Raw genomic sequence first — 13,329 nt, 5'->3', positions numbered from 1 at the left:
GGAAAGGGGCGGGACCGATGACGTCTTCCCCCCCCTCGCCCACGCGCTCCCGCGCACGCTCAGTCCGGCTCCGCTCGGAGGCGTGGGTGACGACGGTGGGGCGGAGGGTGATGTAATACCTCGAATGGCCTCGCGCCTTCCCCTGTTCCCCCGCCGCAGCCCTCCCAGCCCCGACATCCGGGTATCCCGCCCGGATTTTTTGCCCTGAAAAAGCGGCGTTTTGGTGGTGACAGTATTTGTTTGGTTTTTTTGGGCGTGCGCCCCCGACGACGCGGGAAAGGTTGAGGGGGCGCCCCCTTCCCCTCCCCACCCCTACGGCGCGCACGCGCAGATGGGAGGAGGAGACGGCGGCGGCGCAGTGCGTGTGTCTGCGCGTAGAGGAGGGGGGGACGGACGACGCTGCACGGCGCTCCGCGTAGTGGGCGCGGAGGGGGGGGGGGGGGCCGGCGGCGGCGGCCGAGCGAGGAGGAGGTGGGGGGGAGGAGGACAGAGGAGCGGAGGCGAGATGAGCGCTGGGCTCCCCCTGGGCAGAGAGCCGCCCTCGACAGCCGCCGCCGCCTGTGAATGAGCTGAGGCGAGGCCGTCTGCCCGGTGCCCCCCCCCCCCCCCCCCTTCTCCCCTGGCCGGCCCCACCGCGGACATCCCCGCCTGCCCCCGGCCTCCCTGCCCCAACGTACCTTCGGGAGCGCGGCCCTGCCTGCCACAACCGGCGCCGTCCGCCGCGGCCGGGGGGGGGTAAGTGGCGCTGCGCAGTGCGGGGGCCTCCGGCGGGCCGGGCTGAGGGGGTGGCGGTGGGGCCGGGCTGGGCAACGGCGGGGCGCTGGGGGGCCGCGTTCGGCGCCGGCTGGGCCCCGGGGCCTGTAAACAAGTGGGGGGTGGGTGCTCTCCGTCTCGGCTCGGCGGTGGCGGGTCGTCCCTCCTGTAGCTCGGCGGAGGAGCGAGGCGCCATCCCCGGCGGCGGCAGCAGCTGGTACCGGGTCGGGGCGGCGAGAGGGAGGGAAATGGGAAGGGGGGCGGCGCGGGTGCGAGCCGGCTTGGGATGCTGCTGCCGGGAGCCTTCCCCCCCCCACCCCCCCAGGGCCTGAAGGCGGCCTGGCCGCGGGGCTCCGCTGCGCAGCCCCTGCAGTGCAGGAGGGTTCGCCAAAGGGTGGGGGGTTGGCACGGCAGCCCCTTGGGGCTGGGCATGGGGAAAGAAAGGGAGGAGGAGGGTGAGCAGAGGGTTTGGGGCCTGGATCAGGTAGCAGCAGCTTTCTTTTTCTCCTACCGCCCCCCCCCCCCCCCCCCGCCGGCCGATTCAGGGTTCATTTAATGATGGCTATAAACAGCCTCCTTTCCCATCGCCACCCAAACGCTTGGGGCACGGCACTGGGGAAAAAACAAAACAACCCGCATCTATTTATAAAGCACCCCACCCTAGCGAGGGTCGGGGCATCAAGCACTCCCCAGATAGTGACATTATTATGCAGCGGGCGATTTTCTCTTGCCGACGCCTTTCAGGCATTTAAAGTTTGAGAGATTTCGCTGCCTTTGAAGACAACGTAATGAGCAAAGGTTACGCTGATGATCTGTGATCTGTCATAGCTTGCATGCTAGAAGTAGGTGGAAGAAAATGCTCTCTTCGATTAAAAAGTTGTCCGGTGATGTACTGCGTAACTGGGCTTGCGTGTTAAATGCCAGAGGTTCTGAACATACGTCTGGCCTTTTTATTACATTAGCTTGTATTATAGTAGGTATGATACAGCTTTAAGACTGTCTGCAGGTTAATAGTTTCAGAAGAATTGATTTTGTAGACATCTGTTCGCTATGTATTTGTATTTATTTAGTACAATTAAAATATTTCAGAGTTGCTATGCGTATGGCAAAATTTTGTTGTTGCAAAACTAACATTTAAGTTTGCAGTAGTACTTGTGAGGAACTAATGTTTTTTGAGTTGTACCTTTTGTCAAATGAGGAAGTGCCGGTCGTTCAGATGACCTGTCTGGTAACCTTAAGGTTTAAGGTGCTGTATGTCATACAAAGGAATTCTTTATTTTTTAAGCAGAAGGCAGTTTTAGATCCTGAGAGCAGTAGGTTTGAAGGTAGGTGATTTCCTCAGACTGTAACGTTCAACATCAGAGGAAGCAGAATCATTTTATGAAGTAGCAGTTCTAACTCTTGTCATTCTAGGATATGACTTTTCAAATATAAGCCCATGTAGCACTTCTCTGAGCCTGTACATGAACTGTTTCAGTGGTTAGGTGGCTGAAGTGGGATTTGTGAAGCACTAGTGAAATTAAAGCAAGGCGGCTGCTGTTACTCAGGACCCTGCGTGAATTGCTAAATGACCAAGAATTGTGCAAGTTCTACCCACATTTCTTCTCTGATAGCTTCCCTTCTTTTACTATTCATAGTTTTCCTACGAATAACATCAGAGACAGAGGATGGGGGGGAAGAAACATGGGTCAGGGAAGTTTTACATTTTACCTATCCAATCAAAGGAAAGGTGTCGAGGGAAAGCAGTTTTGATAGCTGTACCAGCATTTTTCCCTGGGGTAGGGACAGTTGCTCCTAAAGTTTTCCCTTCCAGGCCTTTCTGGGTCTACCTTTTGTGTATGAGACTGGACTAAGAGTAAAAGACTTGCTGATGCATCATGCCAGTTATTAGTGTTTTCCTCGCAGACATAGATATCTGATAAAACCCTCTGATAAATGTGGCTTGTACTGGAGAGAGCTGGTCTGTACTCTCACCCTCTTCTGACATAGCCGTGTTTTTCTCGTATACAGACATGGCCTATCTCTGGTTTATATTATAGGTTTAGTCCTTTGGTTGGTGGTTGTCTGGTAAATCCCCCCCCTTGAGGTACAGTAGAAAACTATACCCGTTTTCCAAGTATTTACTTAACTGTCTATAGGTAAGCTTGAGATACTTTTCTTGAAACCAAGGAGGAGAGGTGGAAATGCCAAATGACTGGTGAAGCTTGCAGGTCTAAACAAGCAGAACACACTTAGTGCAATTTGAATTAAAGCTGAATACAAAAAGGTTTTTTCTGTAAAATCAAGCTAGTTGCGTCTTATCTGGAGTGCAGCTTATGCACTGAAGTTGAGTCATTCTTGCTGAGATAGCATTTTAAGAACTGTTGTTAAAAGGCTTAGATATTTAACTCTGGCACAGTATAATTTGCAAACTTATGTAACTGGTATGTTTTTGAATGCAGCTGTCAATAAGAGATCTTATTGCACTTTTCCTTTTTAGTGGAACTAGGGAATATAGACCAGCTACTTTCACAAGATGACCTAAATATGAGTTATTTAACAATAATGTATTTCTTACTAAAATATTGACATTATTATTGACTTAATTTTTACATGTTCGGGGCTATTCTCATGTAAAAAATTATATTTTTTTATGTAACTGGTTAAGCAGAACTGCATTGGAATTAAGGGACTGAACAATGCAGGTTTTGTTATTAAATAAGCAGGTTTTGGAAGGGGAAGTACTGTAAAATAATTATATTAATTTTGTCTCTGCAGACCTGCAACTCATTTAAAAGACTTTAATAGTGACAATGTTTGAAGTCAAGACAATAGTGGTTTAGCATAGCTACACCTGAGCCAAACATTTATTTGTACCGTTGTATGTGGCCCCTTGTAATTTTTGCTCCTCTTTTCAGATAAGTTGTACCTCCCTATTACATTTTTTTGAAACATTGGTTTATCATCTGTGTTTTTAAATGATGCAATTTGTAGTTGGTTCTTTTGAAAATTAAGCTCTTCTTGACTACTACGTTGTTTTAGTCACATGATCCAAATTTCAGTTAAAAATACTAGGATAAGAAATAAACTTCTGTAAAATTCAAACATGGTTCACTACAGTGCTCTTCATTGAAAGAATGGCAAATTGCAAAGTATGAAGTCCGTGTAAACAGTATGTAATACCTGAAAAAAATGCAAATTTTCTTAGGGTATTTATAAGACCCAGGGAATGTACAACAAAATCTGGTTTTTATGGCATTTATGTACATTCCATTAGCCAGTGCATAAAAATGTTGTTTAAGAAAGATTTGTGTATTTGAGCCATGATGTGGTGTGGATCACAGTGGAGATAGCATTATCTCCTTGTAGCTTCTTTATGTTGCTCCTCTTGCTATCTGTCTGTGAAGGAACAATTTAGGACATAGTAAGATTTAATATTGCTAGAGTAAATCATTTAAATCTTAAGTCTGGGAAGAAGGTTTAGACCGAGGCAATTGTAATTGGGACAGGAGGAGAAAGCAAATGTGATACCATGGGAGTGAGTAGACTTGATTTTTGTTCCTGGGTAGAGGAAGTATCTGGCTGAGTGTTACTGGTGTTGAACCAATATGCTATAAGGCCTGCTTTTCTAGATTTCTATCAGTTAAACTTTGCTCCGTGTTAAACCACATACTAAGTTACAGATGTCTGTCAAGTCTCTATCTGTTGTTGTTGTTATTATTTCTGTTTGTGTTTCAACAAGCCTCTGTTTTACTGGCTGTTCATTTTATTTTTTTTGTTTTCACCTACTGGTAAAATTGGCTAATGGATATTTCAGCTTACTACTGAAGTCTACAAAAAAGAGTGTGTTTATAATTATGTGAAACAGTTGGTCAGATTATTTTAATAGTTCTTCTAAAAAGGTGTTTATATGCAACTAAACAGAATAAAAACTTCCTTCATCTACAGATAGTTCTGTTGAAGTACACTTCTACTGTTTAGAGTGTGAACTTTATAGCAGTATACTAGCAAAAGAGCATCTAAGAGTGAAAACCTGGTTAATCAGGTTTCAATATTGAAATGTAGAGAAATGCTAGCAGTTTACACATAGAGTACTTTAGCCTCCTTATTGCTAACATCTTAGTTCTCAGTTCAGGTAAGAATATTTTAATAGATAGAAAGATCTCTAAAGTCTTCTAAGATAATAGTTTACAAACCCAAGAAACTCAAGTGTAACATGACTTGTATTCTGATAGCTGCAGTTTAAATGAAGCAAAGCACTTAAATATGCTTACACTGATATGCCACGTGCAACTGAATTATGTGAGACTACTCAGATGTATGATGTTCTCATGCTTGCTGGATTGTGACCTAGATGATGAAACGCACTTTCATGTTTGGGTCCCAGCTGTAACTTGAAGGATTTTCTGTGTCTGTGCATACAATTCATTTTAACTGCCACCTGTGCTTTTGAAGTGGAATTTGAATGGTAGTCTGTATTCTTCTTGACTATATATCATAGGTATTTGTGCATAAAATTGTTGTATTTTTTACTTATGAAATACCCTAAAATGCAATAACCACAAGAACTGTGTAAACTGTGTCTGAGCTCTTTGTGTTTGGAGATGAGTTTAAGGAATACTCCAGCTGTCTGCTAAGTTAAGTAAAATCCAGTCTTTGGAAAGGGGTGCAGAATGCGGAAAAATGTGGGCAAGTAAGTGTTTAGTATTAAATTGTAGGAACATTTCATGAAGAAGGAATCTGTTTCTATTGCTAAATAGTTTCCTGGTTCACCCAATCAATTATAGTATTTGAATAGACCCTTCTTAAAAATCTAGTACTGTTTCCCTCTGTAAAGAGCCATCTGAGGCTGCAGAATGAGGCCCTGTAAGCTTAGGAAATGCTGGCATTACACTGCTTATATTTTGGAGAACAGGTGAATTAGACAATGTCCTCATTCGGTGACTAGAATGTTAAGAGCTGCAGTGAACTCAAGTTTGGAGTCAGGAGAGCACGGTACTGCCTTGTTCATCATAGGCAAATCTGTAAACTCTGCTGATAGAAGTGAATTTGATAATCAATGTGACCCTCAGAGGAAAGCCTTCTGTCCTGAAAGTTATTGTCTGCATAAAAGGCTACAACAGTAGAGTTTTTCCCTTGGTTTCTTTTTTTTCTATTTTTATGTAGTCTTGGGGGAAAAATCGGCTTTATTGCAGCAGTCATCCTCTATCCTTGTTCTTTTAATGACATAGGAATGCTGGGGATGTGAGGGCAAAATAGCTTTGTAAATAAAAGCTCTGTATGTGTACAAATGAACAAACTCCAGCTTTTCCTAAGCTTTGAGGATTTGACTTCCAGGTCTTAATGTGCTTCTGGCATAGTTTTGGTGTCACTTCCTTGCAAGCAAAGCCAGGTTACAGCTGTACGCTTCAGAATGTTTCATATTTTATTCCCATGTGTAGCCACCAGGTTTTAAGTCTCCGGTATGCAGCTTTTCCTATATTCTTACCAGAGTAGAGGTAATGTTGCTGAGATTAGAACCCCAGAAATATTTTCATGTAAAGTGAAGGGCTGGGAAATTGCTTATGTATCTTACTTTCAATTATTTCAAGATATTGAGTGCTTGGCTAAACAGGAAATTTTGGGGCCTTCATGCAGACATGTTCTAATCATTGGGTGTATGCATACTGGTTGTGTTTTCTCTAAGTAGTTTATTTTTATTTTACTCCCAAGCACTATTTGGATAAACTTTTTTTTCACTTGGGTTTTATTCTTCCATATTGATAAATAAATTATTCATAAGGCAAATCCAGAAATAGATGGCTGATGCTTGTTGTTGAAGTTAGGAAAATCTGAAGTTAGAAAGCTTTAAATAATTATTTTTTTAAAAAGAGCAGTGACTTTCGTGAGCAACTGGATACACAAAGACTAAAAATTAAAGAGGAGATAGTGTGATGATTCCATGTGTTCAATTTCTTTAAGGTATATAGGACTGTATTAACTTAGCTTTTTAAGATGTTTGTGGTGAGGTTATTGGTGAAACAGTATGACAAAAGGATGGTGGGATTCTGTAAGAATTCATACCCATTAACATGATTTGGTATTGTCATTTGTGTTAACTGTAAAAAAAAAAAGTGTCAGTTTCCTGAACTTCATCACCACAGATGAGAGAGTGTGTGCAAGTATAATTCTTTTTGCCATATTTCAGGAATGGTTCAATTTGAACTTGATGTTCAGTTGTTTTTTAAGTTTTTTTTAGTCCCTTTTGTTTTGGAGTCTCAGCAAGTGATCCCACTGGGACCTTTTTTCATGCAGCATCTTTTTCCTAGTTTATTTTAACACTTCAGCTAAGACACTGACAAATTGGCAGTACCTTGACTTTACTCCAGTGTCTTTTGAACAACCCTAATAGTCCTGGTCATTCTAGTAAGTCATTCTGGTCTAGAGACTTTTTACTCAGTACCTTCACTTCCCTCTTTTGGGTAGTGGCAGGACAGGCTAGGACTTCAGCTCTGTCTTGATTTTTCTGAATAGGTTTAGCTGAACTTGATAAAAAAACAAATGCTTTTTGTTTGTTTTGTTGTTGTGATTTTTCCCCCCCCTTTCTTGAAAAGCAGTGGAATAGTGTGGTTCTTCATTAAAGAAAACGTTCCTCTGTAAGTCTTCAACTTTTCTTTTTATGGCAAGTATTGTTTGATTGGTAATACTAGCAGTGAATGAAGATGCTGGGGCTTCAATCTGTAAACTGGAGATCAAAAAAGTGAGATTTAAAGAACAGGGGTTTTTTAGCTATTATTTGAAGCATTTCATGTGTTCAGATCTGTTCAGTTCTTGGACTTTCAGTGGCTTGTACTCAAGTAAGAATTGTCAATCAGGGCCATGATGTCTAGGAGTGGGTTAATATTCTGTTATGATAGTAGATGACAGTGGCAGAGCACTCTTGGTATTACAAATACTGGAAAAAACTGTAATTCAACTTTTATGACTTACTATAACTCGTTTGTTCTGTGTTGTCTTTTTCCTTTTCACCCATATTTTCTTTCTGGTGAAGCTGCATTGCTGTGTGTAGTTCTGTTGGAATAGCTGCATAGCCCTGTATATTCTTTCTGACACAAGCAGTTTGGTTGGAATTCTTATTTTCACTTTTTTGCCTTGCTCTTTCAAAAAATTTGACTCTTACTGCATCTCATTGATACGTAAAATGAAGTAAGGCCTTTCTCCTGAGTTCTGTGTACACAGACTGCAGCTTTTCTTGGATCTTCCAGTTCCTTTTTCTAGTGCTTGCTTCAGTGAGGCTTTGAATTTTGGCTGGAGTCTGCAGGAGTTTGTGTGCTATTAACAAAGCAGTTGTCTAATCTTTGTGTCTGAAATGAGTGTCTTTTGTTAATCTTCCAACACTTTTAAGCAAGAAATCATGGAAAATGAAGTATAACCAGAAAGGTGCTGAACTAAACACCAGCATGGGTGTGTTTTCTGCTTATTAATGCTTTCAAGCAAGGACCTTGGCTTTTTCATTCTCATACTGTTCAGACAGCAGCATATGAATTTATGCAGAGCTACTTCATTGATTTTCGTAGTACTTGTTAATACTATTTTGATTGTCTACACAGTTTTTTCGTAACGATGCGGCTGCTCTTACTTTGATACTGCTGCCTAGTGCTTTTTTCTCTTTTGCTTTCCCACCTGTAATGTGCAGTACAAATATTTAGAAAGAAGCAAGAATTCTGTCTGGGCCAAGAAATATTACCTTAATTGTGTTCTGGGGGTGCCAGTCATGTTAGGGTACTGATGAGTGACTGGTATTTGTGGGTGCAAGTTGTATCTCCTCTCAAAACCAATTTAGTGATTTTTGTGTTCCCAGCAGTGGTCCTGTTGATTGTGCAAGGAAGTTATTTTCTTCAGTAACTGACCATAGAGCAAAATGAAAACAACTCCACACAATCTTCAACTACATCCCTGTCTTTCAAATTTCTGCAGGAACAATTTGTAAGAGAGGTGAATTATCTTTTTCAATGCCCAGGGCTTGCTTTTTCAAAAATTAGATTACATACATCTCCTTTGGAGGGATTTTGAACCTCAGCCAATGTACATTTGTATTGAGAATAGCAGCTCCTAGTTTAACCTTGGAACAGGTTTAGTTCTCTGCAGGAAGGGTAGGTACAAGCAGAAAACGATGTTTTAAGAAAAAGCTGAAACATGTTGTTGGAGGGAGTGTGTTAACTTAGAAATGTTACCTTCTGTGTTCCAGAAGACTTTTGGAGGCTTTAGCTATGCTCTCCTAGATTCTGCCTCCCCACCATGTACACACATGAAAAATAAATTGACATAGAAAAACCAGTTGGATAAAATATTTTGCTGCTTAGTATGGACATTCAGAAAGAGTGTCAGCTCCTAGCAAGGAGAAATGATTTTAAGCAAAAGAGAAGCTGTTTTAAACAAAAAAAAAAAAAAACAAACAAAAACAAGCCACCCCAAAAACCCAACAAAAAAAAACCCACAAAACAACCTAGCTCAGTGAAATGGCAGTACCTGTGGACCAGCTGTCAAAAGGTAGAGCTCATAGGTGTTTGTATCAGCGGTATAGTGACTTAGTGTTTTCTGCTGTGTTATGAAGTTGTAATTGCTGTTACGTATTAATTACAGGGAGAGAGGAAGGGTAGGTGGGAAAAGGTTGAAACAATTCATACCTTCCCGTGTACACACATTGTCAGCTTGCTTACCTCTGGGGTTTTTTGCCCTGTCTCTCTCACTTGCGTACATTATAGACGTTCTGCCTGTCTGAAAGCCTGTTTCTGAAAGCTTTGATATTTCTCTTTACTGATTTTAATATTTATGTTGGTCTGCCTTTTCCTAAAACACATAATTGTTAATGTTATTACAAACTTTCTCACCCCTATGAGTAGTTTCTTCTGATGTTCTTCTATTTGCAATTGTCACATTGAAATATAATGCAGACTAGTGTTGCATCTTCAAGTATTCTGGTGGGGAAGTTATATGTTAGTCCATGTTTATTAAAATATCATTTCTGTATTTTATTTCTTTTACTTCTTTTTCATAGACAGTTCACGTCTCCTAGTTGTCTATGTGTTCCTGTGTCTGAAAGTACCCATTCAGAAACTGTATTGATGTTGTTGAACTGTCAGTGCCAGAACTCAATCATATAGCCTCCAAGAGTTTTTAAATAGTGTCATTGGCAAGAAGCTTTTTCATGACTTCATTCAGCCCATGACTGTGGTGTAATTATGTCTCATCTGCGTGTTCTGTTTTACTTTAGCCATTCTTCCAATCCCTGGAATCGTCTCTGACATGTTGTTTGTTAACATTAATTGATTTGGGGCATAACAGTATGTACTGTGACTTTTTCATTCAACAGACACTAACTTCTGAAAATGTTTCCACATTTGCACAATTACATGCTAACTGGTTAAGGGAGGGGGAAAAGTACCACAGATCAGATTGGAGTTGAAGTGATCAAATGCCCTTTTTCTATTCAGTAGCAAGTCTGTGTAATTTGGTGATTTGCTTGGTGTCCTGTAGTTCAGCTAAAGGTTGTAATCTTTCTTTATGGTGCTCATTACAACACACAGGGCGTAATGTCACTTAGAGAATTGTTCCAGGAAATTGGAGTATGCGGACACTTCTCAGCTTAGTTTGAACAAGTGCCTATGACTTGAGTGTGGTTCATATAAGCAGCTTAATCTAGTGGAAGGAACACAACTCAAACATTGTTTTAAAAGGATTATTAAATTACGTATTATTAAAGTACGAGTTTCAGATGGGGGTGGTTGGTTTTCTTGGACAAGACAATCAAGTCCTTGTCTGAATTCCTTGGAAAAATAAATTGTCTGTTTACAGGGGTACATGGAATTACATTAACTGTCCTTTGTGAACAATTTAAGCCTTATCTTCATTTGAACCTTCAAGCAAATAAATAAGCAAATAGCAAAACAGTAAAATTTATTTTCATGTGTATCGGAAGGCATTATATTTGTGTTGTCTGGATAGCATAATTTGAGGGACAAATGAAGGGGCAAAGAGATTTCATGCATTCCAGTGATGTATCTGTGGTTGTCCGTGGTTGTCCATGGTCCAGTATACTAATTACCCTCCTTTTCTGTGCCACTCTGTTCTCTAGTTGCGTCTATTTTCAAGGAGTTTAGCTACTGACTCTTTGGCATGCTCCATTCATTATTTCAGTTCTGTTTCTAATGCTGCAGTCCTTTGAATTGTGTCACTCTTCTATTTTATCCAAGATCTTGTTACTTTTGTTGATTTTTCTAGACCCTGTACAGTATTCTTGCTTTTCTGTCTGCAGGCTGCAACTTGGAGTTTTTCATGCACTTGCTGTAGAGGCGGTCCTTCTGTTTGACCTCCACAAAATCGACATTTCAGAAGTCATGGTTTAGATGCACTCAAGGATGCATAGATGCATCCCCTGCATATTCGTTTTTATGCATAGGGATCCATTTTCACTTTTAGATTTGTTCAGAAGCTTCTCCATTCTCCAGAGCCAAAACCCAGGAACTTGGACTGGAGAAAGTTCTCCTATTTTAGGAGAAACTAATGGAAGTCACCGATACAGAGATGGTGAACTAGTCTTAGGCTAAAATTGAAATTTGCTTGACTAATTGTGCCAGTTGCAGGGCCAGATGATGTTCGAGTTACCATTTCTGAAGAGAATGTTGCACCTCTGATCTTTTTACAGGGCACCACTGCTATAGTACTGTTCAGAATTGCCCTTCTCTAAGAAAAAAGCAGTGAGTGGTGGACATTTGCCACCAAACTTTTTGATTAAAGTACATTTTCTCTTACTTTGGCTTTAATAAGAACAGGAAGAACGCCTGTGTCCTTTAGTACATACGCGCATCATTCAAGCATCCTGAAAGCTTAGGCTTTCAGGTTTCAGGACAGACCAGCCAGAGTAGAGGGCTGGTTCTGTCTCACGCTATGAGACTGCAGTTTTCTAACATGATTGCATAAATGTGTGGCTGGGTTAAGAACGACAACGGAAAGGGTAGTAAAATTATTTGGAGAATAAGGGTCATAAGATGAAGGACCCCTGAGGACTAAAGAAACATAAGAGCGCGCTAAGTTAAACCATGTTCAGGATCTGTTGCTTTATTGCACATCATGCATGCAGGCTGTTCTGGGTCTGACTTCTCTCTTTAGTGTTATTACATAATGAAGTCATGCTGTAACTTGGGTGCTTGCACTGCTATAGGTTAATCTGATTTGCATACAGAGTTGTATGCTTAACTAAAGATGTCATTCCAACTTAATCAGCATAGCGCACAAACCGCCTCGTGAAAGAATGAAGAGTGTACTAGTGATTTAGGTAGACACTGATTTGTTAAAGATACTTCCGTAGATATGGACTCAAAAACGGGTCCAAAAGATATTTTTAATAGGAAGGAGGCATGGCTTTTTTATGTCAGCCTTTTTGTGTGCGTGTGTATCCCTTCTTTAAAAACTAGGATTTTTATATATATATATATAACTAAGACACTTTAAATTCTTCAAGTTTTATCCATGCATAAGGGTGTGAGAGGAGAAGTAGCAGGTAGCCTCTGATTCATAAGAATTCACGGATTGGTCATTAAACTTAAATTTCTCTGAGCAAAAATTGAAATTCTGGAAAAACTAAAGGCTTGGCATATTAGTCCTATCCGCAAGTAAACTATGCTTTCCCTTCAGACGCAGTGAGGATTTTGAAAACCTGGCCTACTTTCCTCCAGGTTTAGACTGGTGTTCTGGTGGTAGTTTGATTAGCTAGAGTGTTACAAGGAAGGCAACTGCAGTCTGTTATTGCAGTTCTCAGAAGGTGACTACTTTATGCTATGGGACGTGAATAATTTCCTAAGTAGAAGTTATGTGACCACATTGTGGTTATCCTTCTGTCTGATTGTATTTACATCTATGGTGGGTAGCTTGCACCCTTGAAGAATCATGTGTCAACATCTCATCTACAAAGCTTAATTTAGAAGAGCAACAGCTTTCAGTTTACCTTCTGGGGAGGGATAAGGCAGCTTGATCTTAAATGGAGAGTGGATTTGTTGGTTTTTGAACTGTGCTAGTAGTTCTGTATGAGTTGCTAGAACTGCATATGACCTGTCTGTATGTGTTTTTAATTGTGGTTTACGTGACAAACTGCTGAGAGGGACGAACAGCTTACAAAGCACAACTCTGTCTGAATATTGTGTACCTAGTAATGTGACAGATTAGAAGGAAAACTGCCTTTTTTTAGTCCAAAGTTGACAGTGCTTGTGGTCAGTTTAACTATATCCTGTTCTTAATGCTTTTCTGTTTTGTTTTAAACACAGTAATAATGTAAAATACTTCACAAAAATGTGGTATTTGCCAGGGCAGTTTCTGCTTTTTGAGCTCTAAATTAAGGTGAAATAATTGAATATCTGCATTGTATTTTATGATGTCTTTGACAATAAAAAGTTTTATGCTGCTATCATGGAATGAATAAAAAGTCTATTATTCTGCAAAATAATTCCCTGTTCAATTTATGGCAGTATTCTGTAATTATTCTGATCACTCTGACTTAACTAGAGTTGCATGTGAAGATAAAAAAGTTTTAAGTCCTTTTTTTCCTTAGCAACTGCAGTAATG

At 40.9% G+C, this 13,329-nt stretch overlaps 1 protein-coding gene across 2 annotated transcripts in view; it reads left to right on the top strand.

Annotated features, from left to right (window-relative positions):
* The first annotated feature begins 598 nt into the window (after positions 1 to 598).
* PPM1A (protein phosphatase, Mg2+/Mn2+ dependent 1A) overlaps positions 599 to 13,329 on the top strand; it is a 35,468-nt gene continuing 22,737 nt past the window's right edge. For both annotated transcript variants that reach the window (XM_063333614.1, XM_063333613.1), the window contains exon 1: positions 599 to 735. The gene's annotated coding sequence lies outside the window, so the exon portion shown is untranslated. The remainder of the gene's footprint in view (positions 736 to 13,329) is intronic.

Source organism: Chroicocephalus ridibundus, chromosome 4 (assembly GCF_963924245.1).
Source record: "Chroicocephalus ridibundus chromosome 4, bChrRid1.1, whole genome shotgun sequence".
In the NCBI taxonomy this organism is placed as follows: Eukaryota; Metazoa; Chordata; class Aves; order Charadriiformes; family Laridae; genus Chroicocephalus; species Chroicocephalus ridibundus.
Note: the sequence above shows the minus strand (reverse complement) of the source record. Positions and strands in the feature narration are given on the sequence as shown.